Source organism: Panthera onca, chromosome A1 (assembly GCF_046562875.1).
Source record: "Panthera onca isolate mPanOnc1 chromosome A1, mPanOnc1 haplotype 2, whole genome shotgun sequence".
NCBI lineage: Eukaryota > Metazoa > Chordata > Mammalia > Carnivora > Felidae > Panthera > Panthera onca.
Window position 1 is genome coordinate 35,952,709 of NC_138339.1, and position 11,524 is coordinate 35,964,232.

Below are 11,524 nucleotides of genomic sequence, written 5' to 3' on the forward strand. Positions count from 1 at the left end.
ATACCCATTATTTTAATATTTTCACTGACCTGAAAAATCCTCTGTGCTCTGCCTATTCATCTCTCTCCCTCCTTCGCTCTACCGCTGTCAACCACTGATCTTTTTATTGTCTTCATAGCTTTGCCTTTCCAGGACGTCATACAATTGGAACTATATAGTGTGTAGCATTTTCATACTGGCTTCTTTTACTTAATAATATGCATTTAAGGTTTCTTCGTGTCTTCTCGTGGCTTGATAACTCATTCCCTTTAGTGCTGGGCATACCATTCCCATTGTCTGAATATACCACAGTTCATGTATCCATTCACCTACTAAAGGACATCTTGGTTGCTTTCAAGTTTGGACAATTATGCATAAACCTGCTATAGACATCTGAGTGCAGGTTTTTGTGTGAACATGTTTTCAATTCCTTTGGATAAATACCAAAGAGCACAATTGCTGGATTGTAAGGAACCCCAAAATGTCTCCCAAAGTGGCTGTACCATTTTGCATTCTTACCAGCAATAAGTGAGAATTTCTGTTGCTCACATTCTTGCTAACATTTGGTGGTTTCAGTGTTCTGGATTTGGTCATTTTACTAGGTGTGTAAATATGTGTCTTTTTCCTACTCTTTTCTGATCCTTTAATTATCTCACACAGAAAACCTTATTTACATATGTATATGTAAATCCACATGTACATACATATGTATAAACATATATGGAAATTCACTGGTTTATGAGAATTCATTAATATGTTAAATAAAATTTAATCTTTGTAAAAATATTTTTTAAGTTTATTTATTTTGAGAGAGACAGACACAGAGTAAGCAGGGGAGGGGCAGGTGGAGAAGGAGAGAGAGAATCCCAAGCAGGCTCTGCATTGCCAGTACAGATCCAGTGCAAGGCTCGAACTCACAAAACTGTGAGATCATGACCTGAGCCAAAACCGAGAGTCAGATGATCAACCAAATGCGCCACCCAGGCACCCCAATAAAAATGTATTCTTAATTCAAATAGTAGTTTTTTACATTAGTTTACTAGGTGCTACACAAAGAAAGTAAGGAAGATGAAAAAGAAATATCCAACATCCAATAAATACAAGGTAGTGTGTGAGAGGATGTTATCAGGAGTTACCTGCATGAAGTTAGTTGACAATCATATTAAAACACAGTAAGTGGCTAAGTGTCAAAAACCATACTGACACCAGTTAGAGGGAAATGTGAGACCAGAAGTTAAGTGGTATTTCTTTGGGACATCAGGAGTTGAGATAAGAGTTAAAGGAAGGAGGGGCGCCTGGGTGGCTCAGTCGGTTAAGCGTCCGACTTCAGCTCAGGTCACGATCTCGCGGTCCGCGAGTTCGACCCCCGCGTCGACCCCCGCGTCGACCCCCGCGTCGACCCCCGCGTCGGGCTCTGGGCTGACGGCTCAGAGCCTGGAGCCTGCTTCCGATTCTGTGTCTCCCTCTCTCTCTGCCCCTCCTCCGTTCATGCTCTGTCTCTCTCTGTCTCAGAAAAATATAAAATAAAAGTTAAAAAAAAAAAAGAGTTAAAGGAAGGAGTGGCTTTATTAATTTGTTAAGAACCTTAAATTCACAAAATAGTGCTTGCTTAGGCAGCACATATACTTAAATTCACAAGATAAATTCATCAGAGAAATCCAAGTATATTTAATACCATTATTCTAATAAAGATTAAAAGAAGAAATTCAAGTTTATGCCAGTGCTATTGTTTAATCTCTCAATTAACCTTCTTCTACACCTAAATGTGACTAATTCAAGTGGTATTAGGACCTGTGGCTAATTTTTGAGCTCCAAGAGACTAGAAACTTAATCTCTGATGTGCATAAAAGAATAAGCCCAGGGAAATTTGGCAACATGCTCTTTGCACAGTACACATTGATAGATATTTGATTGATTAGGCTAAGAACTATATATTAGCAATAAAGTATATTTAAAGTACAAAGTGCTTAGTTTTAAAATACTTTTAAGCAGTGTATTATTGGAATGTGAAAAGTAATTATTAGACTGTCACCAGAGAACTTTTAATATAATTTCAGGCTAAAAATGCTTAAGAAAAGTAAAACATGTTGATTCATTAGCTACAGGATTCTGAAGTTTGACATTATATGAGGGGGTGTGATCATATCGATTTTGGTATCCACCAGTGTTCATGACTCTGTGACTCATGAACATAGAACTCATACGCTCCGTAGATAATAATCAGCTCGTTTAAACATGCTTTCAAATGCTTTATTAAATTTTTTTAAATGTTTATTTATTTTTGAGAGACAGAGCACAAGCAGGGGAGGGGCAGAGAGAGAGAGACACAGAATCTGAAGCAGGCTCCAGGCTCTGAACTGTCAGCACAGAGCCCGACGCAGGGCTCGAACGCATGAACCACGAGATCATGACCTGAGCTGAAGTTGGACGCTTAACCAATTGAGCCACCCAGGTGCCCCATCAAATGCTTTCAAAGTCATTGAACATTGCTTGGTTAATCCTGTCCATTTAGCAATCTTCAGATACGCCATTACATACATGACTCTAAGTAGAATACATTTTAAGACTGTGACTATATAGCACAACTATATAGGTTTTGATGAACATATTATGGCATGACTTTGAAAGTATACACTCTTGAACTGAGTCTCAATTCTTTTCAGTGTGGTTTGTATAGACAATCTACATCCAGCTTCACCGAAAACCTTTGCTCCAAATATGCCAGTGAAAGATTACGCATGGAATTGAGATGTATGAAAAATTATCTGGTACATGCCCTTACAGTAATTTTTAATAATGCCCCCAAATTAATATTTGATGGCTGTGCAATCATAACTCAATGACTACTTCACTATAACCGGGTATATAATTCACCATAGTCTGCTACTCAAGCACAGTATTTGAAAATCTTTCTGCAGGAGAAGTTTCTATATTCTTTTATTTTGCAGCCATGTTTTAATGTATAATACTGAGCTTTTATTTCTATGACAACATAAGATAAAAGTACCAGCTATGAACAGAGCTGTTATTAAAAAAAAAAAGTAAGTTTTATCTGGCCTTCATGCTAATGAGAAGAAAACAAAGTAGACCGAAATATCACAAGTGACATATTCTTTAAGGTTATTAATGAAGTTCTGTCTTCAAGCCAGTTGGTATGCTAGAATATAGTCATTAAACAAAAAAATAGTAATTTTTTAAACAAGGAAGGATAGTTAAGAAATTGACTGTCCGTTGATTGTCTCCCATAGTAAAATTAGTAGACGAAATTAGAGTAACTGAAAGAAAATAGGTATATCCAAGTTAAAAAAAAGAAAAAAGTTCTCTTTCAAATTAGGCCATTCCAGGGGTGCGTGGGTGGCTCAGTTGGTTAAGCGTCTGACTTTGGCCCAGGTCATGATCTCACAGCTTGTGAGCTTGAGCCCCCGCATCAGGCTCTGTGCTGACAACTCAGACCCGGAAGCCTGCTTCCGATTCTGTGTCTCCCTCTCTTTCTCTGCCCCTCTCCTGTTCATGCTCTGTCTCTCCCTTTCTCTCTCTCTCTGTCTCAACAATAGATAAATATTAGAAAAATTTTTAATTAGGCCATTGTAATAAAGTAGATCAGATGATACAATAGGGGTTACAATTAGGAACAGATGGAAAGATTACTGTTGTTGGACAACTTAATGGTTATCAATATCCAAAATACCAATGGTACTTAAGAAAATCTCATATCGTTTCTTTTCTCCAGAGGTGCAGTAGGATCATTTGCAATTTTGTACTTTCTTCTATGCTAAATTAAGTTTGTTTTTTTCATGTCAAGACTGACTATACACCATAACACAAGTAATCATTCCCATAGATTCTTAGAGGATGAACATCTGGCCCATATTTGCTAATGATGATCATGTTTATGTGTTCCCGCCAGACTGGACCTGACATGCCAGTATAGTAATTTTGACTATTTTGGTGGCTGCTACCCCTAGAGGAAATATGTGACGTTTCAAATCAATCGTTAAGATATCTGAAAGCACAGAGAGTGATAACCTAGTTCAACCTGTGGTGCTTGGAAATATTTAATAACAATTTGTGTGCATCTATATTTAGAAATCTCATAACATGGCATTTTCCATGAATACCAATCCTCAAATATCTAAAGCAGTTTAACCTAATAGATGCAGTGGAAGAATTTTCTTGCACTTGCTGGTAGATGTTCATTTGGCTATAGTAAAGGGACCAACAAATTTCTCTAAATACTCTGAAACTGATTATTAGTGTAAAAGATAGACAAATTCGCTCAAAAGAGGAGGAGACAGTCCACCTTATTTTCCAATCTTATGTTCTCCTTTGTATGTAAAATGGTTTCCTAGAACTCAAAGTATATCAGATAATAAAGTAATTTTCATTTATTGAATGGGTACTATGTGCTAGATAGACTATAAAATATGAAAATATGAGAATTACTTCCCAGGTAATGAAATACCTTTGAAAAGACTTTGAAAACTGTCTAAGGGGTGCGTGGGTGACTCAGTTGGTTACGTGTCCAACTATGGCTTAAGTCACGATCTCACTTGAACTTTGTGAGTTCAAGCCCTGCATCGGACTCTCTGTTGTCAGTGCAGAGCCAGCTTCAGATCCTCTCTTCTTCTCTCACTGCCCCTCTCCCACTTGTGCACTCTCTCTCTCTTAAAAAGAAATGAACTTAAAAACAAAATAAAAAAATAAAAATTGCCTTGAAGGTAAGAACTAGGATTTTCAAAACAGTTGTGTATTCGTTGAATGAAAAAAGTGACATATTATGCTAATACCACACATTTTTCAATCTCTGATTTCTGTAAAAACCACTTTATGAAACATTTTAAAACAGGACTTGAATAATTCTCTGAAAAATTTAAAGCTGTCTTTTAAATTTATTTATTTTTAAGGATTTTATTTTTAATTTATTTTTGAGAGGGAGAGACAGAGCATGAGCAGGGGAGGGGCAGAGAGAGAGGGAGACAGAATCTGAAGCAGACTCCAGGCTCTGAGCTGTCAGCACAGAGCCCAACGCAGGGCTTGAACCCACGAACTGTGAGATCATGACCTGAACCAAAATCAGACACTCAAACGACTGAGCCACCCAGGCAGGCGCCCCCATTTTTTCTTTCTTTTTTTACTATTTATTTTTGAGAGACAGAGTGTGAGTGGGGGAGGGACAGAGAGAGAAGGAGACACAATCCAAATCAGGCTCCAGGCTCTAAGCTGTCAGTACAGAGCCCTATGTGGGCCTCGAACCCATGAACTACGAGATCATGACCTGAGCTGAAGTCGGACACTCAACTGACTAAGCCACGCAGAAGCCCCTAAGCTGTTTAAAATGAAAATTGGTGCAAGCTCACTTGCAGAGGCAACACGCAGTGGCAAGGAATTGTAAAGAAAAAAAAATGTCCAAAATGGAACAAAGACAAACATGAATAAGTGACAGAGGGAGTACAAAGTGTAAATTCTGACAACAAAACCTGAAGATATTGGAGAAAAATGTAAAGAAAGCTTAAAATTAAAACTTAGAGGAAAGAGGACTGACAAAATAAGATTAGAGTTCATGGAATAAAAAAAAAACACAAATAATGAAATAAAGAAAATTGTGATGAATATAAAGAAAAATTTTTCCATTTAACTAACATTTATTGAGTACTCTAATGCATCTGGTATTGATTCTGACGAAAAGAAAATCACATATTTGACAAAGGAGCAATGGGCACATATCGACATGTTTAAAGCCTGTGAGATTTCTTCCACTGCTCTATATGTTTGTCGTACTACAGGTTAGGAATGAAGCTGCTTAGTAAAACTTTTAAAGTATTACTATATTGTGCACAAATTCTGTTAAACATTTTATAGAAATGTGTTTAAGTATTTCCCACGAAACACATTCCCTCTTAGAGCTCCAAGTGGCCGGCCACACATCACCCAGGGTAGCTCTGCTTTGTGCTCCTTGAACTTGTTCCTATAAACTCCTCAATCCCTCCCACCCAATTAATGGGACAAAATGCCTAAATAAACACGAAAGGAAAAACCTTTAAAAGCTCTACTACCCCCAATAAAAGGACTTCATATTGAATGATTGCAACTCTGAGTTGACACTTTACTATGCCTTACGGTATAGACATTCCCGCCCCACCACTTACACGTCTTCAGTAATGACACTCACCTCACCAACCTTTGAGAGTTTTTATATATTGGCAGTTAAAGTCATTTGGCCTTTGGCCTTGTGCCTCCAGGGGTTAGAGGCATTGACTTAGGAGGAAAGATTAAATTAACCATAGCTAGACCAAAGAATAACTAAACAAAATAAAAAGGCAAAAAGATGAAGGCATGGGGAAGCACATTAGATGGTAAAATGAGGAAGTCATTAAACAAATGAAACCTTAGATTGAATAATTGGGAAAATTTCCTGAAACAAAAGAGCTCTTAAACTCTAAAGTACTGTTGTCCTGTGACCAAAGTGATTGAGCTTCTGCTTGGGTCAAGTGACACTAGATTGCCAGCCCAGGGCAAGCCAAGCCAGACTAACAGCACAAGTTAAACCAGGGAAATTCCATGCCGCTCAACACCCACCCAGCTGTGTCTGTGGGAACATCAAACCAGTGTTATTTCCTTCTCACTCTGAAAAAGTGCAAAACTGTCCAGGAAACTGTACCAACAATCCATTTCACAGTCCACTGGACAGAATTTTTTGTCTTAACATTTCAGAGTCTTTTAAGCAAAAGCATCTTTTGGGAAGGATTCTTCCTATTCTTAATGCCTCGTATAATGCATGACCCTGAATATGAATGATGAGTGAATATGTCTGATGAGTTAGCCTAAAAAAATATGCTGGGCAAATCATTTTGAAACAACTTCTATATTTTTCTAATTTCTGATTCTGGATCCTCCTGATTTCCTTGCCTGTGTTTCTGAAAGTATAATTCAAAAGGGACTGTGGTCATTCATAAATGTTTGTTGCTCGTTATATACTGAAGTTTCACTCTATCTCACCATTCATAATGTTTTCCATGTTGTGCAAAATTTAATAAGGCACAGGGATGTTTGTTTTCATCTCCAAGCCGATTGAGGTGCCACTTCTCAGGTTCTGTGTTGAACACAAAAGTGCCCTTAATAAATGAGTCCAGATGGAGTGTGTATGTGAGGCGGGTTGGGTAAGTGCGTGAGATGTAGACCACAAATAGCATTATACTCAATCATTCCATAAGATGCCACATGGCCTGGGGTGATTTTCCATAGCAGAATCTAAATAACATTGTTCATCTGCTAATGGTCTAAATATCATAATTAGGACATGTTGCTGCTATAGAACTCTAATTACTGATAAAAAGCAACTTTCATCATGACCTTCTTCTGTTTAAGGGAAATGATCATTATACCTAACTCCAGCCTTTCAACTCCTTGATCGTTCCAATAAAGCATTTCTGAAAATGCCAAACACATTGCTTGCTTTAGAATTGTTCTAACTGGGAACTAATGACTTATGTCTTTTTCAAATATCATACGTTTGGAATCATTACCAGGTGAGAAGCAAAACAGCAAAAAGTAGATGTCTCAGCAGACAGTAGACACATGCTTTCTAAGGGCACAACTAGCCACTGTACCATTGCGGCCAAGACAGGGTATTTTCCCTCTTTTCTTTCACTGCATCTCATACCACAGGCCTTACCAAGAAAACCAAAAGGAAGTTTTATCTAGTCAGGTTCAATTGCAGGAGTATAGTTCTATGGCTCTTAGCATCCATCAGACTCGTTGGTTCTCTTTCCAAATATACATATCTGTACATTTCTATATAACAACAAAGCTAGGCTAGTTTTACGAAGTGATGGCACAGGCTGTCTACATAATATGATTATATAGAATGTCTCTGTTTAAAATAGTACCTCCCAGTTGAATATTACAATTCTTGAAAGTTTGTTACCAGATTTTCTTTAGATTCTAATGTGTGCCCAGTGAAAATTCAGATACCCTTTAAAGGAAAAACATGGCAACCTATATCAGTTAAAATCTTGATTAGTTGAGAATAAGCTGTGAGCAGCTTATCAGGGTAGACAGTAGTAACAGGGTCTTGGAGCAGTGAATTGTCATTCACCCATTCATTTAGAAAATAAGCACAGAATGGGACCTTATCTTATTTGAGGCAATAATATAATTTTAGGTCACAAAGATGCCTGAGTATGATTTCTATATTCGAAGGGCATAGAATTCACTGGAGGAGACAGGCAAGAAATAAGGCAATCAAAGTAGGGAAAGTATAGAAAAAGGGAACTACAGAAGGATGTGGGAAGGACATCCATCCTGGACTGAGTTGAGGGGAACAATGTGGAAGCTTCCTAGAGGAGACTGAATATGAAGTAGATTTTAAAAGTCACCCTGTAATATGGCTTTATAGAGTTAAATATGTTTTCGTATTATATTAATGAAAAAATACTGCAGTTAACTTCCTTGACGAAAAGAATATGGCTTTATAGAGTTAAATATGTAATATGGCCTTATAGAGTTAAATATGTTTTTGTATTATATTAATGAAAAAATACTGCAGTTAACTTCCTTGACTCATAGAAGGTCAATCAATAATAATGTCTGTGACTTCCTGGATATGACTGGTTTTACTATCAGAATTGCAACACGACCCATAATGTTTCTAATTTGGACTCTGTTTGTGGAAGTTGAGCAATTACCTGTCATTTTGTGTCTTGACTCACTTGTGAAATGTGCACTTGGCATTTCCAGTCCTGTTTTGTTTCGGGTATCTTCCCAGACCACGTTGGGGATGGAGTTGGTACTTTATCCAAGGCTCTGGGACAGTGGTCAAGGTCCCCTCTCTCCTACCTTCAAGAGAATAAGTGGTATGTGAGTGTTCATGGCAAATTTTATTTATTTCACCATTTTGTATATAATTTTGTACTTATTTCACCAAATCTCTATCTGTAGGTAATAGCTCCTTATGTTTGCCATCACATTTGAAAGTTTTCTCTAGAAACTTACTTTCTTAGAACATTATCTAGAGAAAAAAATACATTAAACACCACAGTTAATTTTAATAACAGAACACAATTTAGTTAAAAAGATGACATAGAGAATGTAATTACTGAACTTCTTTAAATTTTCTTTCTGCAAGCTTTCATTAATTGAGGCCATATTTTTAAAGAGCAAAGGAAGAAAAATAGGCCTATTAACAATAATTTTTAGCCCTACTTTACTAGAAGTTTTTTTTTTTTCTGAATTACACTTTTGCAAATAATAGGTCAACTTTCCAAAGGAAAAATCTACATTAATAAAAATAGCAGTGTTCAAAGCCTGCTCAAAATGTATTTCCTCTTACATATGTAGGTTTTATTAAAGAATATGAGTAAAAAGAATGATATTATTTTTCCTGTAAAATTGTCTGTTGTTATCTTATGAGAGTGAAAGTATAAGCCTATAGAGAACAAACGTGAATTGAATCCAGATTAATAAAAACAGATGCTCACAAGGGCATTCTTTATATGAATTTTTAGGCTAAGTAAATCTTCAAAATCCACAAGCTTCCTTGAGAGGTGTGAATTTGGATGGAGGAGAGGGACATAACTAAGAATAAGATGACATCAAAAAGTGTGGTTAAATGATCATGGAAAAAGTAAATCACTTCTCAGGGAAAATGCATCAAAAAATTTGTTTCGTATAAACACCCACTTGAAATAGACCAGAAATGTTTGGCCTTCCTGAGATAATCAGCTCCCTGTAAGAGAGTATCATTGTGTTTGAGGTATGAATGTTAGGAGCAGGGAGCTTGTCACTATCAGAAAGAATAAGGTTTGCTCATCTGAAAACTTAAGTACTGCTCTGAATCTTCTTCAGCCAATACCATAATTGGAAGAGATGGGCTGTCACAAATGCCCTGTGTCTTACAACCAGTAGTGAACATTGCAGTCCTCTGATATAACTAAGGTTATGGTAAATCACAAGAGAGTTTCATCTTCTAAGGATCAATTAGTTCTGTTATATAAGCAACAGATTAATAAGTATTTCTTCAATGTCTGTCCTTTTGGGGTACTGTGACTGCTTTTTTAAATACTAAGATTCTATTGGATTTTCTTTAGCATCAGTTTTCATTATTTGAAACAAGCCCATACTGTATAGAGAATTGTAAATCCCAAGTTGTTGTGAGTAATTATAAAGCTCTTCAAATTGTAGAACATTATATTAGATTCTGAAGATAAAGTGTAGGCCAATGCAGATTTTCTATAAAGTCAATCAAGAAGGGCAAATTAGAATTATGACGGCTTTAGTTTTCTTTAGCAATTGTTCTTTTTTAAAACATAATATAATATTTTATACCAATATAGAAAATCTTTGTTACTCAATAACCGTAATGAATCTCGGGGCACCCGGGTGGCTCAGTCAGTTAAGTGGCTGACTTTGGCTCAGGTCATGATCTTTTGTGGTTCGTGGGTTTGAGCCCTGCGTCAGGCTCTGTGCTGATAGCTCAGAGCCTGGAGCCTGCTTTGGATTCTTTGTCTCTCTCAAAATTAAATAAACGTTCAAAAACTTTTTCAAAAAAGCAATCACAATAAATCATGAAATGATGAGCAGTGCTATTTGTGTTCATTAAATTTGAAAATAGTATCCCTACAAAGAGCTTTCTTCTCATCGTTGACTCTCCTCCCACAACGTCTAATTTCTCTCTCTTCTGACCTTGGGAAAAAAGAATAAGACTCACAATTAATGGTAATAAAGCTTTAACGAATTCTGCTATGGCACTGCTGGAAAAGAGTCTCTGGGGTGGGTGTCTACATTTCTTTTCAACAGGGTTTCGACAGTGGGACTAGGCTTTCAGTCCAAGTAGCTTCCTTGGGAGGTGATCCAAAAAATCACCAGATGGAATGTCATACAATATGGAATCGATCTGTGCTCTGGACAACAGGGTTCTGTCCAGCTAGGGATAATGACAGACCATAGATCATACATAAGAGTTGTCCCACCTGCGTGAGCAGGAAGTGGAGGTGTTTACCTCCAGCTCGCATCAGTTTAGGGTCGAGAGCTAAACATGGGGAAATGACCAGGGATGGCTAGAAATGTAAAAGAAATATAAAAGTCTTTTGTACAACTCTATTCAGTTACTAAAACACAGATGTCATGTAGTTTTCTAAAAAAAACCACGACATTTTGCCATAGGTGAAATATGAAATCTAAACACAATTATAGTAAAGAATTGAGAGGATTTTCAAATATTCACTTTGAAAACACACCATTCCTGAGTGGAGTCACAGGTGAAGTCAATTACACTTTGAAGGAATGGAAAATTCCAATACTTTAAACTTTTTTCCAAGTGTAGACTGCCAAAACTTTTGACAGTCAAAACATATATAGATACATCATTTATGAATGTTAATGTAAAACCTCAAGTAAATCACATATATATAATCCTGCAGTGTATCTAAAGACTAATATTTTTAAAATGGAGTTTGTTCCAGGAACATAAGGATGATACATTATTTAAAAATCTGCGAATATAATTCATCATATTAATAAGTTGAATGGCCAAAAAAATAAGGCCATT

At 36.7% G+C, this 11,524-nt stretch overlaps 1 long non-coding RNA gene across 2 annotated transcripts in view; it reads right to left on the bottom strand.

Moving 5' to 3' along the window:
• Positions 1-11,524, bottom strand: part of LOC132680790 (uncharacterized) — an 80,105-nt gene that overhangs the window by 22,762 nt on the left and 45,819 nt on the right. The window contains exons 1-2 of one of the 2 annotated variants that reach the window (XR_009610707.3): positions 10,685-11,449; positions 8,664-8,814 (exon numbers count right to left, since the gene is read on the bottom strand). This is a non-coding gene — a long non-coding RNA (uncharacterized LOC132680790). Of the gene's footprint in view, positions 1-8,663; positions 8,815-10,684; positions 11,450-11,524 lie in introns of those variants that run through there. The other variant, XR_009610709.3, reaches the window with a different exon arrangement.